The 23,835-nt window shown below is 49.9% G+C and overlaps 1 protein-coding gene across 7 annotated transcripts in view; it reads left to right on the top strand.

Moving 5' to 3' along the window:
• Positions 1 to 23,835, top strand: part of CNTFR (ciliary neurotrophic factor receptor) — a 209,881-nt gene that overhangs the window by 5,910 nt on the left and 180,136 nt on the right. The window contains exon 2 of one of the 7 annotated variants that reach the window (XM_074813721.1): positions 4,042 to 4,211. The exons of the other annotated variants lie outside the window; for them this stretch is intronic. The gene's annotated coding sequence lies outside the window, so the exon portion shown is untranslated. The remainder of the gene's footprint in view (positions 1 to 4,041; positions 4,212 to 23,835) is intronic. 7 annotated transcript variants of the gene reach the window in all.

The raw sequence follows: 23,835 nt of genomic DNA, 5'->3' as shown, positions 1-23,835 counted from the left end.
GCAGAATGAAAGGAAAGCTGCAGTAGTTGGAAGAATTAATACCGGTGCCTGTTATGTGGGAAATCTCTCTCTTTTCCCCAGGCGGATTGCGTTCTGCTGCTCCCTGCTTGGGGGAGGCTGGAGGAGAAAGGCTGTAAGGGTTTGCAATAAATGATGCTGTACTGGAGTCGTGGCTGCGTTTGCAGCAGCTGGAGGAGGGATTGTGACCCCTCTCTGCATTGCTTTACAGAGTGGACATGGGATCAACTTAAAACTGGCTTGCTCAGACCTGGTTGCATTTAAATACTATGCAACACACCCTGTGAGGGGGGAACTGGTGGAGGAAGCAGCACAAGAAGTCCTGAGTGAGAGGGAGAGGCTGCTGGAGAGACTTTGCCCTGATGCTGGAAGCGACTTGCAGCCTGAACCTCCACTGACCCAAACCTGGGTGGTGGGTGGTTGGTCCCCCTCCGAGAAGAGGAATGGGAGGCTGCTCCGGGGCTGCTCTCACTCCCTGCTTTTTATCCATCGAGTCAATTGGTATTTACTGAGTCAGTTCACTTCGCCCCATAAGGAAAGGACAGTACGAGTTGCCTATTCCCACCAGCAGTGCTAAGTGCCAGTAGGAGCCAGGTGGAGCCAGGGAGTTGGCTGGTGGATGAGCATAGAGGGCAGGGCCCATTGTCATTCCTGGCATCAGTGAGTGAAAGCATCCTCTCTTCCATCAGGGCTGAGGTCCCCACTGCTGTCAGAGCCCTCTGAATCACCAGGAGGGTTTGACTCCAGACCCTCAGCACCCAAATGTCCCCTGAGGGTGATGCTCACCTCTGGGAGTAGCAGTGGGTGTCTCAGATCTCCTTGGGAGGAAGGAGCTACTGTTATTCCTGTTTCAATGGGAAGAGGACATCCTGGGGGCAAGGCAGGGTCAGCTGCCTGTTTTGTCAGTGATGTGAGCAGCCTCAATCTGCAAAGGGACTGGTGGCCAGCTTTGCTTTTGTAGGTAGTATCACAGGCCCCCTAAAGCAAACACAACCAGGCACATCCCTGTGCTAGCAGTTACCGCAGGATGCGCCTGCTTTTAATTACGTGGGTGTTAAGCCAGTGAGTGCATTTTGTTCACGAAGTTGCAGCCTGGTATTTTTCTACTTCTTGTGGTCTCTGGTGTCTTTCCCAGTCTCTGCAGCACAGGTGAGAATAAGTTGGAGACTGGACCTGGTAATTTGCAGGACCCTGCCATGGCCATGCAGGGCTGACCCACCCAGCTATCCCTGCTCCATGCTATTGCCATGGCTTCCCAGTGCTGGGAAGGGGGACACCTGCACACCACCCTGGAAGGGGGACACCCCCCAGGGGGACACACTGCATTTTGAGGTGCCATGGTGCCATGTTATAGGCAGAGAAGGTGGCTGCTTTTTGACCAGTGCATCTTCTTTGCTCCAGAAATAGCTTCTTTTGAGGTGACCACCAAGGCTACGTGCTTTGCAAATGCCCAGCAGCACAGCTGTGGATGAGCCAGGCTGATTCCTGCCTAAATCCCGTGCAGGCACAGCAGCAATTGCATGCTGCATGGCATCATCTGTGAGAGGTGTAAAGCTCCCTTTGCTGGAACTTTGCAAGCTGATCAACGCAGGAGGAGGGATCTGCTGCTGCTGCCTGCCTGCTTGGACAACACAGGCTGGGCTGGGTTCCTCAGGGCCAGGTGTGAGCGTTCACTTGTGAAATTAAACAATATTGCATATAATAAAACAACCTTATGTCTGCTTGGAATGTAGGTACACTCTCTGCACTGTGGTCCTTTTGTCCACGGCCTAAAAAATGCTGGTGATAATGAGGACACATCCTCTCCTGTGGTTAGAGCGTGGTTCTCAGATGCGAAGGGCAGAGAGCCTGTGCCAGGCTTTGCCAACGTGTGATTTAAGCTCCTCTGTGCATCTGAACTAAGGACTTGAAAAATAAATACGTTAAAAAGAAGGAGAGAACAAAATGCTGCTGCTGCTCTGAGATTTGATCAAAAAAAGCACTGTCCAGTCCTCCAGGCTTCTCACTTAGCAGAGAGCTCTAGAAATAACAGTGTTATGGCAAAGGTGCACCCAGAAATAACAAATAACCCATAAATGGGTTTGGGGAGAGGACGGTTTTGGAGGCACCTGGACAAAGTGCATTGTGGATTTTTTTGCTCCCGAAAGGGTGGGTTATTCTTTCTCCCTGAATATGAGGCCCTTCAAAGCCGCCTGGGATTGCTCAGCTTTGAAATCGTTGCCTAGCCTGTCCTCTCTCTCCCCGGCACGCTAAATGCCTGTATTGGTGGGAGGCTGTTTGATTTGGGAAACCAGCTGGGGGGGTGGGAGAAGTTGCATCAAACAGCAGCCGCTGTTTTTCACAGCTCTCCCGCGCCGCGGTTTGGAGCGGTTTCCTCTCACCCCATACCCCGGACATGTGCAGGGCGGCCAATTCCCCACACGTGTTGCACAGACACGTTTCCGTGCTGGCTCCTTGTGCCTGCCCACCTATTTGCAGCTGGGGGAGCTGAAGCTGCTCTTTCTTGTGATTCATAAAAAAAGTCTCTGGATGGAGTTGTCTGTGCTTTTATTGACCTGGTTCCGGGAACGACAGAGGCTTTTCCGTCTCCTGGATGCATGATTTCTGCAAGGGCTCTGGAGCAGGGGCTGGCTCTTGCTGCTGGTGTGTTTCCAGTCCTCCTAACATGATTAGTTTGACAGGCCCATTGGGTGTGTTGGCGAGTCTAGTTTTTATTTCGTGCATGAAAGTAAGTACTGTGACGGGGCACAGAGCACCAGCTAATGCTGAAGTCTATGCAGGAGGGAGTGTATTGGCTGGACAGTGTTTTTGGCCATGCCATAGATATGCTGTGCCACCTGGCAGAAACCCACTGCCCTTTTGATGGGGCATTTCTGTAACATCCCAACTACCAGAACATTTTGAGGGCTTCCCCTTTTTGGCCGCAGTTATTTTGCCAGGAGAAGGTTCAGCTTGAGCTCTGTGAAACCCGAGTGTTGCAGGACACCCCAAGTATGCACCTGGGCACTCCTGGTGAAGTTACCCATCCTTTAGAAGTCCAGCAAACCATCAACCATTTCCCATCTGCACATCCTACTTGCTGGGCTCCGGTTTGGTGCCTGTTGCCCTCTCCCAGCAATGCTGAGAAACACCAAGTTCTTGGTGCTTGTTTAGATGGGATGAGGACTGGGAGGGGGATCATCGGTGCTCTGTATCCCTACACTGCGCAGTGCTTTTTTCTGTATAGACTTATCTGCTGCACCCCAGCCCTCTTTGCTTTGGATCAGCAACTTCAGGTTCACCCTAGCTTGCTCCTCTGCAAAGCAAGGATGAAGAATTCTTCCTTGGTGAACATCTCCAGCAGCCATGGTGGGTCCTTGACTTTAAGGGCATATGGTATTTGTGCTTCCTAGTTTTGGCACATTGTTATCTGCAGTCAGGGCAGCCATGCTGTTTTTTTCCAAGTAGGGCTGCCTTATGCACAGGGGAGAGCCAGCTGTGCACTGATGGGCTTGCTATCTCCCCAGGGCTGGCAGAGGGAGGAAGGAGATGATGTGACTTGCTCAGGTCAGAGGTGTCAATAGCAAAGGAAATGGGTTGATAATTTTGACTTTCCCTCTTACAACAAGAAAGATGGTCTGACATGTCTTTGGGTCTAGGACTCAAACAAGAAATCTGGCTTATTGCACATCTGCATTTAGGCTTGGAGGGTTCCCCAAGGCTGCCTGCATTACCAGGGTCAGCCTTTAACCTTGCCACCACCTGGGGTTGCAGGAAAGCATCACTGTCTGCAAAGAGGGGAAACTGAAACCTGGAGTGGCTCTGGGATTTCCTTGAGGTCCCAGAGCAGAGCTGGTGGCAGAAAACCAGACTTCTTGACTTGCTCACAGCTCATGCCAGCTGCGGGACACATTAATAAATACCCTGCGTACACCAAAGCAGGGCATTTGGCTCTCTGTGCTTATCTGTCTGTCTGTCTCTAGTTCTTCTGGCAGCCAAACTCCCGAGATGACATTTAAAGGCTTTACTTTTCTCTCTTGCCAGTTCCAGATCAAATTTGCTGAGTTGTCAAGCTGAAGATGCTTTTCTCCTAAGTGCTGGCCCTACAACAGCTCACCCTGCTCCATCCCTGCCTTGGAGGAGTTCCGCTGGGTTCCTCCTGCCTCCGCTGTCGCTGGCAGTAACGCGTGGGGGCTGGTGCAACAGCTCTACTGGTAAATGCATGAAGAGAAACAGGTTTTAGCTTCTTTTTTCCCCTGTTGCTCAGGCCATGCTGGAATCAGCTGGCAGTGGGTGTTCAAAAGCAGCAGACAGAAAAAAGCACTGGAAAAGAGGTGCTGGGATGGGCAATGGTAGGGACCTATATGCAATCTCTTCCTCCTCCTCAAGCCTGCATCTGACCTAGGTCTTAGTGATGAGTGTGTGTGTAATGAGCTGGTGGGTTCTCAGCAGAGTCCCAGCAGGCTGGGTATCTGCCTTGAGGCAACCAGGACAAGTGACACTAATCAGCAGCTCGCCTGCTGGATTTCAGCAAGGAAGGCAAGCACTTGTCCGCGTGTGGTGAGTAAATTGCTCTCTTGTCCCCGGAGGCTGTCACTCTAACACTTTGCCATGCTCTGCTGGCAGGGAACGGCACCAGAGGATGCCTCTATTGCGGCTGTCTGCCTTGGGGACAAGCACAGACACATGTCTCCAGCTGGAAGTCAGAGCATGCATTTGCAAGCTCTGGTGTGTCATAGTCCTTCCCAGGCAGTCACAACCTTCTGCCACCGTGTGAGCTGGGAGGAGATGTCGCTGGGCTCAGCGCCTGTTTCCTGGCATGAGAAGGGGATGGTGCCACCTCTGCTCTGGAGCAGCTGGTAGACAGAGCCAGGGTTGGCTGCAGGTGCTGGAGCTGGAGACATCCCTTGGTCCCAGCACCAGCAGCCAGCTCCAGCTTCAGTCCTCAGAGTGTTTTTGAGGGCTTTGTGCAGTATGGTTTTAAATCCATCCCTTCCTCTTGTGCAAGCCTCCTCCCTGACCAGGCCTGATGATAAAGTCAATCCTGAGACAGCTGTAGTTTACTGGCTTTTGCCAGTGTCATTGTTTAAACTCAGCCAGCAGCCAAACACCACATAGCTACTCACTTGCCCTCCCCCACCCCCAAGGAATAGGGGAGAGAGTTGGAGGGCTAAGGGGGAAAAGACTCGGAGGTTCAGATAAAAACAATCTAATAATTGAAATAAAATTTAAATAATAATTATGATAGTAATAATAGTAATAATAAAAAAGAGTAATGCACAATGTGATTGCTCACCACCCACTGACCAATACCCAGCCCATTCCCGGCTAGTGGTCCCAGAGAAGAAAGAATCCTGAAACCCAAAGCTCAGGTGAGCTTCCCAACCAACCCTTCTCTATACATTGAGCATGACGTTAGGTGATACAAAATACTCCACTGGACAATTTGGGTCCGTTGTTTTGGCTGTGTTCCCCCCCAGCTTCTTGTGTACCTGCGCACTTGCAAGACGTGAGAAGTTGAAAAGTCCTGGATTTCTGAGCAACAACTAAACCCATCAGTACATTATCAGCATTCTTTTCATATCAAATCCCATATTGAATCCAAAACACAGAACTATTCTAGCTACTAAGAAGGAAAAAAAATTAGCTCTGTCCCAGCCAAAACCAGGACAGCCAGGCTCTCACCTCCCACTTTACACCCACCAGACCCTGCATGGTGTCTGTTGGGAGCTGTCTCAGTTGTCCCCGAGCAGGATTTTCCCGAAGAGATGACAGCTCAGAGGATACCACATAACTCGGTAGGGTGATACCAGTTTAACCTGGCCAATGGTCCTCTTGCAGCCCCAGCACTCACCACAGTCCTCACCAAGCAGCTGCTAGACAGCAGAGACATGAACTGACCTGCATCTGGGCTTTTAAGGGCAAAGTCAGCACATGTGGACAGAGCAAAGCTGCGACATAAGCAATTACAGTGTTGGCTCCAATGACCAGAAGCCTGAGGTTGCTCCTGTCACCCAGGCTAGGAGATGGAGGAATTTAATTACTATTCTAACTTCTTCTGGAAGTATCTCAGATGCCTCAGCAACAGGCAACTTTCTGAAATTGAAAGGAGGGGAGAAAAACAAAGGACCTCTCCTCTCTCCTTTTGCTGAGCGCTGGCCAGGTAACCCTTTTAGCCATACTGTGCCCAGATGGTGTGACTGGGCTCCCTGGGGCTCAGGATCGTCTCTCTGAAGATACCTTTGGGCACAGCCGTGTCCACAGAGCAGCACCTCCTCCCTTCTGCAGAGGTGGGATCTACCCTAGGTAGAGCCTCTGCCTTGGTAGTGCTCAGCTTCAGAGCCCTGCCTGCTCACTGTCCCCTCGCAATTGCTGCTGTGGACATTAATTTTTTCCAGATTTCTGCATCCCTTTGAATATCTCTACTTTGGATCATTTTCCTTGCATATGTTAGCTGGTGTTTTCCCAAAGCTGAATCTTTTGCTATTTCCTGCCTGTCTTTCTATGGTTTCTCTTTCTCCCTCTTCCGTTATGCCTAAACCCACCTTGGTCTTTGTTTTTGCTCACTTTAGGGGAGACTATTTGCTCTTTTTTTTCTAAAAGGTTGTAAGTGGGGAGGAATTGGCCATTTAAAGATGAGAAGTCCACCTACCTGTGTCTTGCTTCGCACCTCCCCAGCTGGAGAAAAGCGACTCAAGTCCCAAGGTAGCCAGGGTGGGAGGATAAATCAGGTGTTTTGGGGGTGGAGAGAACCTTGCAGGAAAGGTAAGGCTGCAGAGCAGGAGCAGGCTGCTGAGGTTAGCAGTAGTGTGCAAGGGCTGTGGGGTGATTGGAGGTAAGCTGGGAGCTCCCGTACTGGGGGATCTGAAGGACCAAGAGACGGTGTGCTGTGAGAGTGAGGCTAGGCTAGATAAGAGGGGTGTCTTCTCTGTGGTGTTGTAGCTAGGATTTCATGTTGGGGAGGGGTCATAAAAGCTAGTCAGCTTGTCCTTTAGCAGTGTTTTACCATAGTTCTCTGTATCTTCCCAAGTGGAAACTTATTTTAGGCTTGAAGTCACCACTGTGCAATCTATTCCTCTAGCTGTGTGTGCTGCTCAAGCTGAGACTGTATGTGGCGTGCGTGATAACTTTTTTGGTGGGTCCTTGTTTAAGTCCTGCCTCCTTAATTGCCAATTGTAGTTTTTATCTCTTCCAGCTGGTGCTCTTGTTTGTCTCCTCTGAAGGAGGGGAGATATTGCAGTAAGTGGGACAAGATTGCTGCAGGTCCCCTGGTCCCCACAGTGTGCCCTGAGCCGTTGGGTCCTCTTGCTTTCCCCTAATTCTCATGCAGCTGGCTGTGCTGTGGCACCTCCAAAGGGGATGGGCAGCCCTGTTTGCAGGAGGAGGCAGAAACAGGGGGGGTTTCCAAGAGGATGGAGTGGTAAGGGTGGCTTTTCCCATCTGGACTAATGAGGCCCTTTGTGCATCCCTCTTTTAGACCTTGCCTTCCTTGTACCCTTCATCAAAGTGTTGTCCCAAAATCTGGGTTCTTCTACCTGGTGTACAGTGATCCAAAAAACACACAGAGTTGAGATATTTGTTTAATCTGTATCTGTACAGAGATGGGTACTAGGTGGTAATTCCATAAAGCTAGCACACTGCATCCAGGCAAGTGACATATCTATGCACTTCAAACTACACAAATACATGTTTAATGTAATGACCATTGGTTAGTTTCTTATCACTTTGTTCCTCATGGTTAACAACATGCCTCATCTGGATTTAAAGTTGTAGTGTCTTTATAATTCTGTGTGAACTCAAAGGGTAGGGGTCTTATGTGACTAGGGGGCTTTTTCCATCAAGGAGTGTGTTTTTCACATTATAATGAGCACATGACCAAGGGAGGTTTCCTTGTTCCTCAATTCAAGGTTTGGTCTGTTCTTTTATCTTCTTCCTTTTGCAAGGCTCTACTATCTTTGAGCCTATTATTTCCTCCCAAGGCCTTGTCCCGTGAAACGTTTCTTTTTGTTTCAATCTTTAACCTTCTATCAAAAGTAGCAGGACAACGCTGCTTTTCTCAAAGCCTATTGCCAGGGGACCACCACCTCATGCTACAAGCTCAGGAGCCAGTCAGTGGCTTAAAGACTAAATATATCTGCTGCTGCAGCTCTTGGCTTCTACAAAAATAAATCTTGCGGAGGTAACTTTTTGCTGTGTAGTTCTCAGGGCTGGCTCTGCTGTGGTTTCCACTGAGATAGCATTTGGCTAACGGAGTCAAACATGAGTGGAACAAGCCTGGAGCAGTATAGAAAGTGATTAAGATAAGGCAGGGTTATGATTTGCCTGTCTGATCCTGAAGCTTTGTGCATTATTCAGTGTGTGTAGCAGGAGGTCAGTAGCCTCCTGATAATTTTCATTAGATTAGCTGGGCAGGATAATCACCTGCTCAGAAAAAAACAACTTGACACTGTCTGTTCAATAGTTGGGGTTTAACTGAAAATAAATAGTCTTGTAATTATAAGGACATTGTCAAGGTCAAGAGGCTCAAAGATGCACTTTCCTTTTTCCTCTAGTATGTTTACAGAGATCCTGCAATTCTTTGTGATACTTTTTTTCCTCCTTAAATTCAAACCGAGAGTTGCTGAGCTCTTAAAGGAAATTCAACACATCCACAGCAGTGGTATTGCAATAGCCAAGTGGTGCTTGTGCCCTGTTGCAGCTGAGTGACCCCATGCTAATGAGCAGGGCACTTACTAGAGAGCCAGCCCAAGCAGACCTAGCTGGGGAAGAGATGATTTTCCTTCCCTATCTGTGCCAATTGTGGGATGGATCCAGCCCAAGTGACCAGGCTGTGCATTGCTCCCTGCTAATGTGGCAGAGGGTATCCCCCCTCAGGAGCGGCAAGTCCAGCATGAATGCCACCCTGTTGAAATGAGAGCGTGCATTAGCTCCTGGGGGAGACTTTGCTGTAGTTTGCTGCTTGCAGAGAGCACAGGAAGAGGTGGGAGTGAAGCTGATGCCTTAATCGGTACCAACAAGCTCCACAAAGGGGAGTCTGCTAAGGAAGCAAATAAGATATTAAAGCTGGGATTTGTGCTTGTGTGCTGCTAAAATGCCTGCCCTTTCCCACCCTAGAAGTGGCTGTGCTTGCTATTTATCTTCCTCAATTGCATGGAAAAATAAAGCCTGGAGGGATTTTTGTAATCCTCTAATCTGGCCAGCTGCAGGACCAACACTTGCCAGGTGAGACCTGGGCACAGCTTGCAGGTGCTCAGGGTAGGTCAGAGCTGGTAGTGTCCAGAGTGATGGAGAGCTTGATGTGTCTGTACTGGGTGATGTGGTTCTTCAGCAGTACATTGTGATGGCAGGTAGCCTTGCTTTGAACTAAGCAGTGGATGGAATACATGGGGGAAGCTCTCAGCACACGTCCTGAGCTCAGCTGCCAGCCAGGAGAGCTACTGGCTGTGCAGGGAGACTTCAAACCTGGTAACCTCTATGGCAGAAGAGGCAGCGTTTGCATGCTTGTGCCAGCTGTGCATGTCTCTGCTGTGGAAAAAGTGAGCTGCTGATGTGGCCAGACAAGCTACTGCATTGAGCTCTTGCTGCTCTTGAGTATTGTTTTTTCCACACCTAATGGCCTGTAAGTGGGGATTCTCATCAGTAGAGCTGGTGGGGCTCATGCTCAGCCCATCTTCACTAGGAATCAGCTGCTCTCATTCCCTGTCACAGGCTTTGATGGATGCACGAGGGAAAGCAAGGGCATGGCTCGGCCTGATGCGCCAAGTGACTGATGGTGTGGTCTGGTGACTGATGCCACGCGTCTGTGGCAGACGCGCGGGTGCTCCCTTGCTCTTCCTCTGTGGGAGATGGGAGGAGAGGGGAACGAGCCTTGACAGCTTGTTTTGAAAGCAAAATGACTCCAGGGCTAGATTCCTCCTTCCCCCACTTCCCGCGTCATCTTCCCCCACCTTTTTCTTTTTTGCTTGACAGAAAAAGCATAACTCGTCTTTGTTTAATTGGTGCTTTGTGCCTGTCTCCTGCCAGAACTCAGTGGAGAGGGGGCTGGCTGGATCAAAACAGCTCAAAGTTGGGAGGCTGTTATACGTCTGGCCTGCCTGTTTAAAACGAAAAAAATCAACTTTTATTTCTTCCCCCCCTGCTCCCAGTTGTAAGCCAATTCCTCATGTACCATAAAAGCAAAGCATCAGATGCTGTTGTAAGCCCTTCTCAGAAGACACCCCATCGGAGGAGCCGGACTGACGCAGGGAGCGTGAGGCTGAGCGCCGGCAAGATGGCACACCATGTGCTTGACCTTCCGCGGAGCATGGGGTTTGGAGCATCTAATTGGTGTGTTCATGTAAGGCTTCAGACTGTTTCATGATCTTACAAATAAGACCTGCCCATGTCTGAAACTCAAAACAAATGCATCGTGGATCAAGCAGGGAAGTGATCTGTACTCCTCGGGCAGTGCCATGGCATGCTGGCAGCAGGGTGAGCAGACTGGGCCATGTGGCTTGTTTGACAGTGCTTCCTGTGTAAGCAGGGCAAAAGTAGGATTAGAGCAGTGTCCCTGGCAATCCGGGGTGTCCTTTGATTTGCCCTGTCTTGGTTTCCATCTCTGTTGAACAACTGTGATGATACGAGGCCAGGTAACGTCCCCTTGCGAAGGGGGGTGGGAGGAAGCACGTGCCCTTCAAGCTCTAACTCTGGCAGAAAACAGCATGGGGTTGCCTGCACTATGAGACCTGCTGGAGCCTTTACAGGCTGGGCTCACCATGGTCTTTGCAGAGCAAAACCAGCAAATTGTTTGCAGCAACATGTGGGTCTTGCCTGGCTGAGTGCTTCTCCCTCCAAGGGGCTCCAGCTCCTCTCCTGGACTTCTGGAAGGGTCTGGGTGTCTCCTAGTGCTGCTTGTTCCAGCCTTGCCTGTGGGGTGGTTGGGTCAAGAGCCCATCCTGGGAGATAGGGCATGGACTAGGTGTCACGTTGAGGTCCCTTTCCAGCAGGATTCATCCCTGTGCAAGGGGACAGCAAGAAAGTCAAGTGCTTGACTTTTTTGTCTCTACTGTGGAGTTTGCAGGTGTTTCTGCCCTTCCCCAGCCAGAGACAGGGGCAAGGAACAACTTGCAGCTTGTTCTGGTTTGGGGACATGGCCTAGCCCTGCTGGGCTGTGCTTCTAGGTGTCTGCCTTGCACAAGCATAGGTAGCTTTTGGTGCAGACCAGGCCTGGTGCATGCAGGGCAGAGGAAATGGAGGTGATTGCAAGTGGCTTCACAGCAGTTGCTTGGTCACTTCTGAGGCATCAGAGGAAACCTGGTCCTGGGGCAATGCTTCTGTAGATGTTTCTGGGGCTCCTGAGGATGATGGGAGCAAAGCGTGAAGTGGCTTGTCTATGAACGTTAGTCTGTCCCATGGGCATCCTGGGGATCCTTACTATAGCTGGTGAGCAGTGTTTTCCTTTGGGGGAAGGGGGATCCTAGGAAGGGGTCTTGGAGGAGGATACAAGGAGGGGAGTATTTGTAGCTGGAGGCTGGTGGGATCTCAGCAGGGCCCATTTGCCCAAGGAAAGGCAGCTGCAGTGAGGAAGTGGGAACCTGGAGGAGCCGGGTGCAGCTGGAGGGACAGAGTGGTCTTACAACTGATGTCATTGGGCCAGGGAGGTTCTGTGGTGAGCAGATGATGGTCAGGATGGGAGTACAGTTGCTGTGGAGGCATCTGGAGAGAGAACTAGGAAATGGGCTTGTGCTGGGCTGAATTGGAGTTGACAGCCCTGGTCTCCATGAGCAGATGGCAGAGTGATGCTGCAACAGCTTACTTCACACAGCTACGAAAGGGCTGTGAGTAGGATCTCTTTAATGTTTGGTAGGTGCTTGCCTACAGAGGAGAGGGGAGAGGTGAGCTGAGTGCTGTCTGGACTGATACAAGTCCGGTCACTTTACTGTCTGTGGTGAGTGGTGTTGCTACAATGCTCTTGCCCCACTCTTGAGATGGGTAAGGAGGTGAAATGCCATCTTTAAGAAACCAAAGCCCTGATGGGCTGCATGTATTGCGAGAAATGGGGATGTTGTGATAGTGGACAGGGCTGGATACCCAAAGGAAGAGGTATCTGAGGGAAGTAGACCCTTGGGACATGTTCCTTATATTTTCTGTGGGAGCTTTCGACCCTCTTATGGGAAGGAAGAAAAAACAAATATCAGCTCCCATCACAGTAAAATCCTAATTTGCTAAATCATCTTGTCCAAGAACATCTGCACTCTGCATGTAGGATTTTTCTTTACTTTTTCGGGGACTGCTCCAGGCATCCTCCCTCAGGAGTGCTCTCTCTCCCACATCCACAGCCCTTCTTGCAGCCACCCAGAGCCTTTCCTAGCTTGTTCTCTGCTCTGGACTGAGCAAGGCATTGATGCACTGGATTGGTCTTGCTTCTGAATTTGTAGAGTCTATTCAGCAGATCAGTATTTCAGACCCTCCTCAAGAGGTGGCTGTGTCAATCTGCAAGTATGGGAGAAGCCAGCAGCGACTTTTGTGGGCTGCTTCTCTCCCATATTTAGCTCCAGGTCTGCAGTCACAGGGCTCCCACCCCACTATGCTGATAGCTATAGTTGCCCTCCTTGGGGCCTGGAGGAGAGCAGGGCAAGGTGCTCTAACCTGGTAGTTTAACAGGTAATGCGATAAGTCTTTTCTGCTTTTTCTTCTGACCCTCCTTCTACCTGAGCTTTAGTTACTGTTTTCTTGCCAGTGGAAAATAACTGGTATATACCTATTCTTAAGTTCCTGAGGAGGCTTAACCTTATTTATAGGCTGGAAGTGCCATTCTCCATAGGGCAGAAATTGAGGGCTGCTATAATTCTGGCACTGCACTGTAGTCTCTGGGGAGGAGCCCACTGCTTCCCCAGGACAGATGCTTTGGTATCTCCTTGTTCTTGCTGTGTGATGGACAGTGGCTCCTCCACCATGAGTCTAGGGACAGGGCCATGGGGATAGATGAGAGTGGGGAGGAGTGATGCCCTCCAGCAGAGAAGGTTTGGTTGGGAGCTTTCTGCATTGCACCTTGCCCTGGGGACCAATTTTCTGCTCCTTCAGCCTGATGAGAGCTCAACCTGCTGCAAGCTCTTGCTGTTTGTGCCTTTCCAGCTGGAGAAGACATGGGGCAGAGATAGGGGATGACCCCTTCCTGCATTCGTCTTGCCCATCAGTGGGATTCAAAGTTGGGGTGGGAGTCCCTTTTACAGAGGTGAGTGGGGAGCCCTAATTGCCCCTCTTCCTGAGGCTCCTGTGTGTGTGTTAACAACCTGTAATGGGGTGGGTTGTGTTAGCCTATTAAGCCCCAATGGGGTTCCTTGTCGACTTAAAAGTGTGAGGAATTTCACTCAACCATGTTAAAACATTTCCAGCCTCTTTAATAGCTTTATGCATTGATTTAACCCTATGGCAGCTGGGGTGGTTTGCTGGGAAAAGCCATCTGGCTTTCCCCAGCCTCCTGTCCTGCCTTCATATGCAGCTACTTTGGCCAATGTTTGCATTTCTGGGGGATCTTATTAGAGGGAGGGCTGCTCTTGCCTTTGCAGTCCTCCTGGTGGCTGGCTCTGCAGAGCCAGTGTGGAAAGCAATTTTCCTTCCATCGGGCTGAGCATGGTCTTGCTTTGCTGCTTTTAATGAGACTAATTTTGCCCTGGCTTGTATCAGCTGCAGCCCACCTGTGCTGCCAATTACACCAGTGGATTTGGTGTGACCTGCGGAGCTGGGATCAGGGTGTCCCAGGTTTAAGTGTTTCTGAGCTGCAAGGTGTGAAAAATCTCACCAGTGTTAAAACAGAGAGGGGTGGGGGAGCAGCCTTCTGGGTTATGAAAGACCTAAGGACATGCCGGTATCAGGTGCTGTTGATCTCCGGGGAATTTAGAGAATCAAGGGCTTGCTAATTGCAGGCGTGTTGCCAGCATGTTGGGAAAGAAATTGTCCTTAATCACAGGCTGTGTGCCCTAATTATTTTCTTTTTTTGTAATTGAATTAGTTAAGTGTGTATTGTAACACCTCGGTGCCTGGGTAGGCTGGGACGGCTGTGTTGGTAGACCTGAAGTGCGTGTCTGTGTGCAAACACACTGACAGCGCTCTGCGGGAGTGAGAGTGGCAGTTCTGCATAAACACGATGCATCCGTCACACATTTCCCATTTCTGGAGAATCTCAAATGCAGGCCAGCGTGTGCCTTGCTCATGCTAACCCAGGCACTGTCCAAGATTAACTTTCTGCAGTGTCCGTGTAGCTGTGTCTTCTTTCCGGCTGGTGGCTGATGCTCAAATTTGTTCCTGCCTTCTTGTAAAAACTGTTGTGGTTATTGTCGTGGTTTCCGTCATTATAGGGCAGGTTTAAAGGAGAATATTGGCTGGACTGGTGTTAGCCTGTGTCCTTTGGGGCCCCCGGTGCAAGGTAGTGGTGGGGCTGTGGAAATCAGGGAAGCTGGGTGATGCAACACCAGTGAGCCCTATCCTGGGGCTTGGTGCCTGTGGTGATATTTCTGTACCAATGAGCAGCCCCTGTGTGCAAATATCTTGAGGCATGCATTTAAAGTTTTGGCTGGTTCAAGATGCTGTGCTAGGGCCCGGCATTTGAGGGTTGGGAGAAGACACAGCTTTTTGGAGGCTGACTCTGCACTGCAGTGACTTGGAGGGGTGCTGTGGTCCTGGCTTGGTGCAGAGCAGGAGGCACAGGCCATGGGGAGAGTGATCTCTGGCAGCATGGCTGCATGTAACGTATCTTACAGCAATAACAACTTGTGTCAACTCTTACTTTGTTGAGGTTTCTGGTGTGGGCAGCCACTTGTGTTGCCGCTAGCAAGGAGTACTCAAAAGGCTGTGCACAAGGGTACTTGGTGAATTTTGGGGCAGAGGCTGTGCTGGCTCTTACCCTGTGTGTGGGTCAGCTGTCTCCTTAGTGTGTCATTCAAAAGTGCAGTGCTCTGTAATTCATATCTCTGCAATTAGGTGCAGGAAAGGGAGCTCCAAACTTTCAAGGTGGGGCAATTGGAGGGGTAGTTGCGAATGAATTGAGGAGGTATTTGCAGGTTCTGTCCTCAAAGAGGGGGCTTGGGGGGGACGTGGGAATTGATACACTTAAGAAAAATGTGAAGATGCTGTTGGTGAAATTAAATGAAGGCTAGCTTCTATTTCAAAGGCTTAGACCTTCTCAGGACACCCTGGCATAGCCTGGCCTGGATCTGTTCTTTCTTGGCAAGGATATTCTTGTAAATGGAAATGCTGGCCTGGGTGACCTTCTGTGTCTGGCTGTCAGAGGAAATGTGCTGAGCCGAAACAAGCGTTTCCAGAGCTGAGCTCTCAGGCTCAGGGTCTGTTGATCTCCCTGCTGAGATGCTGGGGTTGGCAGCTGGGCTGCAGTCCTTCTTGAGTGCCTGGGCTTTCTCCCAACCCAGGCCCATCAGACCACTTGTGATATGAGCTTGCTTCTGGCTCTGAAGGTCAAATGGCTTGCAGCAGGGTGACAAAGGAGCCCTTGATCTGAAAGCGAGATTGTTCTTGTGCCTCGCCCCAGGAGGAGTCTCGTGGGCCGGGATGCTGCTGGCTGAAAGGAATGCTTAAAATGTTCTTTCTTTGCTCCTGTCAAAAGCCCTTGCAAATGTGAATCAAAATATCTGCCCCAGTGCTTTCCCGCTGCATGCTTCAGGCTGGCTTATTCCCTGAGAATGGCTTGATCAGTACAGCTAAATGTCCTGGGGTCCTGTCCCTGACAGAGGACAGCAGTGGACATGCAAGGAAAGGCCTAAGAACAGGGTGAGCATGCACTCTGTAGCTTCAGCCTTTGGAAGCCTGGGGCTCTTTACTTCAGCCAGAAGTAAAGAGATTTTTTCTTTTTTCCTCTGCTGTGCAAATGCATAGATTCAAGAAAGGGAGTCTTGATCACCCACAGCATCCTCCAGCCAGGATTCACACTGTTCTGCTACACCTCTTGTGAAGAGCTGGTCCTTTCTAAGTTAGGGACCTGCTGCCCGCTGGCTTTTTCTGTCTCTTGCTGTGAGGACTTCGTTGCTGCAAGGGGCTGAGTGGGAGTGTTGTGCCTTACACTCCACCAGTGCAAAGCCTGTGCTTGTGTACCTTCAGCCCTGCAGCTGCAAGGTGTCTTCCAGCAAGGCTCTGTGCTATGAGTCTTGCATGATGCTGTGCACCCCAGCCTCACCCTGCATCCCTTCTCTGCCCGGCCATGCCTTGTCAAGTGTCTGCAGGCACATGTTTCATGCTGTGCCACATATGTCCGCTTGCACATCTCCAGCACTGATGTGTGACAGCTGAAAGATCAGCTTGTTTCTGGAGGAAGGCAGCGGTTGCAGCCCTGGGTAAATTGCTGCTGGGGTCCCATGTGCATGTGCTGGGCTGTTGTGCTGCAGCTATGAGGCACATCCCAGACGCATGTCACTGAGATTTTCCCAGGCTCTTTCTGTTCTTGGAGCTTTGTTCAATTACGTTTTGGCAATAAAGCAACTGAGGGCTCTCATACTGGGCAAATAAAATGTCAACATCTCAGCCTGAAAAATACCTCATAAATTTCTCTGTACAACTTTAAATTAAAAAAGAAAAGCTGCAAACTGGCAGCACCCATTCTGCCGAGCCTTTGGCAGTCCCCTTTTGATCAGGAGGAGAAGGGATTGGGGTGACCTTTGCATTGCAAGAAGTTGTGGTGGGGCTGGAGGGTGACTGTAATCACTAGAATGATCATCCAGTCTTAATCCATTGGTGATGGTGTGTTAATTACTGTCATCATGTGTTAATGTGACACTTACACCAGGGGGACCTGTCATACCCTTCACTTCTTGTAAGCTGTCCTGATGGTGACTATCATTCCTGTCACATAAACTGTAAATTGAAGCCAGCGTGGAGGTCCCTGGGAGGCAATGAGTCTAGTTATGCATGTCAAAGGGCTTGCCAGTTGGAGCATCCGGCCTGTATTGCATTTGTTGCTTCATTTGCAAGCTTCCTGCTCTGCTCCTGCTGCAAGTGTGGCCTTCTTACCATCTGCTTGCCCTTGAGCTGTAGAGCATGGCTCTTGGCTGGAGCAGTGATGTGCAAGGATGTTTGCAGGAGCAGGGACGAGCTGCCTTGTGCCCGGAGAGGGAACACCAGCAGGAGAAGATGCTGGGAACTCCCAGCTGCACCATGTACCTGTTGTGCTTCACTGGGAGTGATGCTCAGGCAGATGGGAGCGTTTTGGTCTTGCTCACCAGCTGCTCTAGGTTTATACTGCTGAGCTGCAGGTAGAAAGCTGTTTGCAGTCTCTTGCTCCCTGTGTAGATCATGGCAGGCTTGCTTGGTGCTTTTGGGTTAGGATAACACTCGCCCAGGCCGAGCCTGGAGATGTGCTGGATTGCAGTCCTGGTAGCAGTGTGCCTACATGTCTGGTTAAACAAAAGCTGAGTGGCTGTAGCTCCTTCCTTAGGAAAAAGCAAGTACCTGCTGGCTCGAGTTCCCTGGGTGAGGCAGGGTCTGAACAGCCAGACAGCAGCCAGTGGAAAGCATGTTCCCTGCATGCCATTAAGTCTCTTACAGCTGACTGTGAACGGCTTGGGGAATTTCTCTGCTTTCTCCATGCAAGCGTAATACAAAATCTAATCTACTTAAGATGCAGGTCGGCATACACTCCCACCACCCTGCAACTCTGGGTCATGGATAGTCACTTAAAAATCACAGCTGTCTGTTCACACTGAACCAAAGGAAGCTGTGTGACCTGCAGCCTCCATCCAAGAGATACTGCACAGGGCAGGTGAGGGAGAGGAGAATTTTTTTAGGGAGAGCTTTTTTAGGGAGTGGATGGTCAGGAGGCTGACGAGGATGGGAGGACGAGGGTAAACTGTCACTTGGTGCTGGTCCAGAGTACCCGAGGAGGTTGTGCAGCCCAGGCATTCTGACTGGTGGAGGATGAGGTGTCTGGGCTGTCGGCAGCTGATGGTCAGCCCCGCTGTGCCCAGCTCCCTAAATCTCCTGGCCCAAGTGCTCTTCCCTGGGGGACAAGGGGCCTGCCAAAGGGTGCTTTCACTTTCTCTTCTGTTGTTCCCTACAGTGCATTCAAATGCAAAGCCACCAGGTTTCTCCATTTTCCATCTCCTGGGGGAGAGGCATGGCTAAGCCCACCCAGTGCTACCTGCAGTGCACCTGGCTGGCCCTGGTGCCTCCCCAAGAGCTGAGGAGCATAGGAAAGAAATGGCACAGACCAGAAAAAATATGGCTGGCGTGCTTTGGTCTTCTCTTCTTAAACAGATCATGCAGCTGATCAGCAATCCTGGCAGATTCCCTGTGCCCAGGAGTGAGAGTATCATGGCAATGCAGGGAGCAGAGTACTGGAGGTCCGAAAGGGGACTGGGAGGTCAGGGCTCGTATCCAGCCAAAGGTAGTGTCACCCCAGGCTCTCCCAGGTGATTTGCAGGAGGATATTGCTGTTCTGTGGGCAGCACAGCAGTTACTGTAATCCCTTTAACAGGACACTTTTAGAGACACTTAATAATTGGGTTTCTGCCCCCAGAGACAGTGTTGAGTGGCCTGTTGTGTCCAGGCTGGGCTGAGGACAGGCTAGCAAAAGGTTACCTCATGGCTGAGTGTGAAGTGGGTTTCTCTGAAATGCTGCGGAAGGAAGGAAGGAAATCTCCCCTCCTGTTTGTTTCCAAATCCTTTTCTAATCAGATGGATTAGGCTGATTGTCAGCATGGCAGTGCTGTGACTGTCCAGATGGTAACTTCAACTTTTTTGTCTTAAGCAATGGAAAGTACCAGCAAAAAGTCTGTTTGCAGGAAGTGAATTAAAAAAACACAATTGCCTGATTTTTTTTTTTTTTTTTTTTTCCAAAGCTGGTTGTTTCTTATCTGTTCTTTGGCTGTACAAAAGCTTAGGCCAGCAGAACCTCAGGTGGAACAAGCTCCTGTTTTGGTGCTCAAATACATAAAGACACCTTGTCCTGTACATCACCCATGTCCCTGCTGCATTAGGGAAGTGGTAGGAGTTTTAAGGCCCCCTTGGTTATAAGACTTCTTTCTTTCCTGGCTTTGCTGTGGCCATGAAAATCTGAGCATTTGGGACAGCATTCCTTGACTTTTAAGGGCCACCTCACCTCTTTTGACAAACATCCATGGGCTGTTTTGTGAAGTATTGCATCATTTCTCTGCTTACAAGCTTGCTCTCTCCTATAGCTGCTTGTGTGCACAAGTGCCACCATATGGGTGCAAGGTTTTGCCTTTGCAGCTGTGCTCGGGCTGCTCTGTGATGCATTCAGTATCTTGGGTTGAGAAGTGCTGGTCTGGGGAGCTCTGTGCTGCTGCATCGGGCTAGGAAGGGAGAGCAGCACCTGGAAAACCTCTCCTCCTAGCATGGATTGCATTTCTCTCTTCTTGTGCCAGTCAATAACACCTGGCTGAGCTCATCTTGCTCAGGAGAAGTTTGTCCCTGCCTTGTTAGCTTTGAGCCCTTCTAATATGCTTCCACAGGCATTTATTTCTGTGCTTTATCCAGAGCTGTCACCAGCTTGGAGCACAAACCTCTTCAGGATTGAATGCTCATGTGTTATCATTTGGAAATACACGAGGGAAAAAGATTTTTCTGGGGAATTATAATGACCTTGTTGTGTTTGAGGTCAATGAAACATCAAGCAGCCTCTTCTACGGTGCCTGTGGCTCACTCTGTGTGTGTGAAGCTGAAGCCTTTCTTTCAGGGAAGGATCTCTTCTTTGGTCACGTCATCTAGCAGTACCTGCAGCAACTGGTCTCCTGTGATTGCTATTCATCCTGGGAGATGAATCTTTCCTTGATTCAGGCATCTTCACACTAGGGACATTTCCCTAGTAGGGGAAGCTGTGGACAGAAGGGAAAGGGTTTTTCTTCTTGCTCCAGACTAAGTCTCTCTGTGTTGAAGGATCCTGAAGTCTCTCTAACACTTTGGATGTGCTCATGCTGAGGGTTGCATGCAATGGCAAGGAGGGTCCCTGCTTGCCCTTGGCCACTCCTGGAAGCCAGGCTGTGCCAGAGTCCAGTTTCAGACTGGTGCCCCACTTGCCCTCTGAGCTGTGCCACTCCAGCAGACTCCAGAGCTGGTGGCCCATCAGGGTGCAGTGCAGGAGCTTCTCTTGGCACCTGCTCCCATGCACTTGGCTGCAAGCCCTGTGGTGCCTGCCATCTCTGCTTGGAGGGGACAGGCGTGCTGAGGGTTTGATCTTGCCAGCTGCTGGCAATAGCTCACTTTAATTTCTGTAATGGACCTGGTTCCTGCAGAGATTGTCCAGAGAGAGATAAATCACAAGATGGAGAAGAGGGGTAGGGGCACCAGGTGAAGGAAGAGCCCATCTAGTTCCCATCCAGTTTCTTCCTCTGTCTATTGTCTTTGCCAAGGCAGACCCACTTCCTGTGGTCCTGGATCCTCTCCAGTATCTTACAGTTTACCAGGCTGGAGATAGTATAAATCACACTTGGAAGATGCTGAACCAGAGAGTTTCCTGACCCTGATGGGAGTGAGGAGGGAAGAAGAGAAGCAAGAATGGCTGAAGAGGGGAGGGAGCTGAGGCTTGAGTGAGTGGGAGATAATTTCTGGGTGAGGGTGAATATTAAGCAAGCAGGAGCCTGGCTCAGCATGCAGCAAGGCTGTCTGAAAGGAAGATGGTGTATTGCTGCAGCATGTCACTGCTGCTTCCCATCGCTCTTTCCCCACCTGTCCCAAATGCTTAGCATTTGGCACAGGGGCTGCAGGAGCTGGCTTGGAGGTGAGTGATGGTTCCAGATCTGTGCATCCCACCATCTGGCAGAGGAAAACAGCACTGCTGGAGGTAGTCCCGTATGCAGCTACCCCGTGTTCAGGTTGGGCAGACCTCTGCTGCTTCCCTGATTGAGGCTAATGCTATAAAAAGTGCTGTCTGGTTTTAGCACATGGGCTGTGTGCAGCATCTCTTCTGGATCTTCTCTTCAGGGATCTTCTGGAAAAAAGGACATGGAATGTGCTGTCAAAGCAAATTGTCTTCCTGTAAGTTTTCTGCGCAGCTGCTTTTGTCTGCATGTCTGCTAATGCCTCCTGCTCTACCCAGCTTTCAGTACTGCTGAGCATAGGGCCTTTCTGCAGTGAGCTAGTGAAATGTGGTCCCGGAACACCTTTTTGAAGATCCTCTAAGTGAGGGAGAGCTGTGACATGCCAGGGGTGGGACAGTGAGTGACCTGGGGCTCACATGTCTATCCAGTCCCCTCCTGGGAGGCTCTGACCAGACATGGCAGCAGAGTAGAAGTAGCCAAAGCTTAGCAGCAGAGAAGAGCTTCCTTGTGTTCATGCAATGGCAAAAAAAGACCCAAAAGCTTAAAAAAATTACTGAAAAGGAAGAAAAACTTCTTCCCTTTTCCAAGTCATCTTTTTCTCAGACTGACCAGCAAGGTACTGTTGCCAAGGTGAAGAGGCAACCTGGAGGATAGCAGGACAAAACCCACACAAGTCAATAGGCAGGTGGAAATTGAACTCTGCTGCTGCTGCTCCAGCACTGCCCAGTTAAATTCTTTCTTCTATATAAGCTCTAGGAGGCAGTCAGGGCTGTGCAAATGGCCTTGGGCCTTTGATGTGCTGGCCTGAGTACAAGCCCATGTGTCTCTGTGGCTGCAGGTCCTTCAGGAGCTATTATTTGTAGCATTGCCAGCAGCTCTTCTGCCTCTTGTCCCTGTATTGCAGTCTTCCCTGTTTGCTTGAAGCTGGTGGATACCGGAAGGAGCCTCACAGCTTGTAATGAGCATGGATAATACGGATCAGAAGTGCTAGAAGTGCTCTGGGAAATGATGTTTTCCTTCAATTATCTGTGCTTGTTACTTGTGGCAAGGGGAGGAAGTGCCCTTCAAGGTGAAGGGTGGGTAGAGTTCATGAAAAACCAAAACAGCCTTTTCTTAGCTGGTGCTTCTTGTCAAATTCCCTCCCTCCCTACTCATAGACATGTCTCACACAGATGCCTGGAAGCCATGCTTGTGCAAAGGTGTTTGAACTGAGTTGCTCCAACCTCCACTAGTCCTGCAGAAATGGTTGTGTATTAGCAGCTAATTAGTCAGGTGGTGGAGAAGGAGCATGCAGCATGGTCTGCTCTGTGGCCTGCAACTAGTTGCCTTCCTCTCACCCGACCTGTGTTTTTTTTTTTTTCCCCGCCTTCTGTGACTGTGTAGGCTGTAAACCTCTTGAGGCAGGGCCTCTAGCTTTGCTATCAGTTGTTGGAGCTGCTGTCTCAGCTGGAGACTCTGGGCATTCTGCAGAGACAAGAGTGCAAACGGATGGTGGGGACAAGATGGCTTGGCACTGCCCCAGCTGATGCAGTGAGCCTGGGAGGCTGCTGTTGAGGTGATGGCATTGCAAGTAGACAGAAGTCTGGGGACAAAAGAACTTGTATTGGTTGTAGCTGCCTTCAGGAGAAGGTGATGGGAAGGCTGTAATCCAGCAGTGAAGGACAGTTATGGGCAAAGAAATCCCTGAGGCAGAATTCTTGCTGGGAGGTTGTAGGAAGCTTTATATTTCCAGAATACCTTCCCTTGTTGCATTTTTAAGTCAGTGATTCAGTACCTGGGGTAACTGAAGTAGAAAGTGGACTTAGAAATGACAGGCTCTGGGAGGTGTGAAGTGGCCCTGGAGGATTGCATCAGGGAAAGAACCAGGAAAAGAGGAAATTTAGGAGGCAAAATGCAGCAGTGAGGGATGTAAAATGGAGAACAGAAGTGTGCTCATATGTGGATTTCTGGGGAGACTGGGAAGAGTGGTCACACTATTAAAAACCTGTGATGTCTGCAGGGATGCTGCTGGATGCCAGAGAGGAGTGTGGAGAGTGGACCCTGTTGAATGAAGTGGGATGAATCTTTAAGTTATGGTGTGGAGGTGTCTGAGCTGTATGATCTCAACCCTTCCAGCTGGCGATGGAAGGAGGGACTAAGGCTTTTTCACAGTACTGTCAGGGAGAAGAAAATACAAGGGAGACAATAGGTCTATTAAATAGAATCAGTTTCTCACCAATTTCTTTTCCCTTCTCAAATGACTGAGAATCTCACCATCTCTTTATACCTGTCTTTAGCAAGATTAAAAAAGCCCAAAGAGGTATATGGGAGACTGGCAACAAAAGATGACTATACAGAATAGCTGTTAAGGAGATCTTGAGGGTACTTTGCAAGCATCTCAAATGCTTGGCTAATGTCAGTAAATACTCTTCAGGGCATTAGGGGAATTAGTGACTGAATGTAAATAATTGGTGTCCCTTTGCTTTAAAAAAAGAAGGGAGTCTGGTGCCAGGGGTGTTGACAGTGCAGGGTGGGTACCAGTCTAAGGGATGAGATGAGAGGGGCTCCCAGTCGGTTGTCCTTGTCCCTGCAGGAAGTGGTGTGATGTCTCTGCTCTGTCGCTTGCAGCTTGACTCCAGGATGCGGCTCTGCGATGGGATTACAGCCCCAGTCTGGCAGCAGCTGATCTGTGCCGTTTATTACTCAGCTCAAGTAGGCATCCTGGGCAGCCTTGCTTTAAAGGTGAAGTGAGTACTGTAATTGGAGGGAGGAATGAAGAGCAAGTTTCAGTGTTGCAGCTGGGTTTTAGAGCAGTGTTTGATGCAAAGCTTCCCTGGTGAAAATGGTTTCAATATGGAAGCAGGAATGAAAGGACAGTGAGACTTCAAAGTGCTGGGATGCCTGTTCTGACCTCTTAAGGTTGCTGGTCTGTCCTAATTGATACTCCTCCTGATCCAGTGAGGATAGCTGATTTAAGTTTTAAAAACAACATAATCTGCCTTACCTTTCTCCAAATTACTATTGCCCCAACTGTCTTTATTGAGAACATAGGCTGTCTCCTTTGTTAAGTCTTGCGTATGAAATGAAGTGCTAAAGGAAG

This window comes from Strix aluco, chromosome Z (assembly GCF_031877795.1).
Source record: "Strix aluco isolate bStrAlu1 chromosome Z, bStrAlu1.hap1, whole genome shotgun sequence".
NCBI lineage: Eukaryota > Metazoa > Chordata > Aves > Strigiformes > Strigidae > Strix > Strix aluco.
The sequence above is the reverse complement of the archived record's forward strand: the minus strand, read 5'-3'. Positions and strand labels throughout refer to the sequence as shown.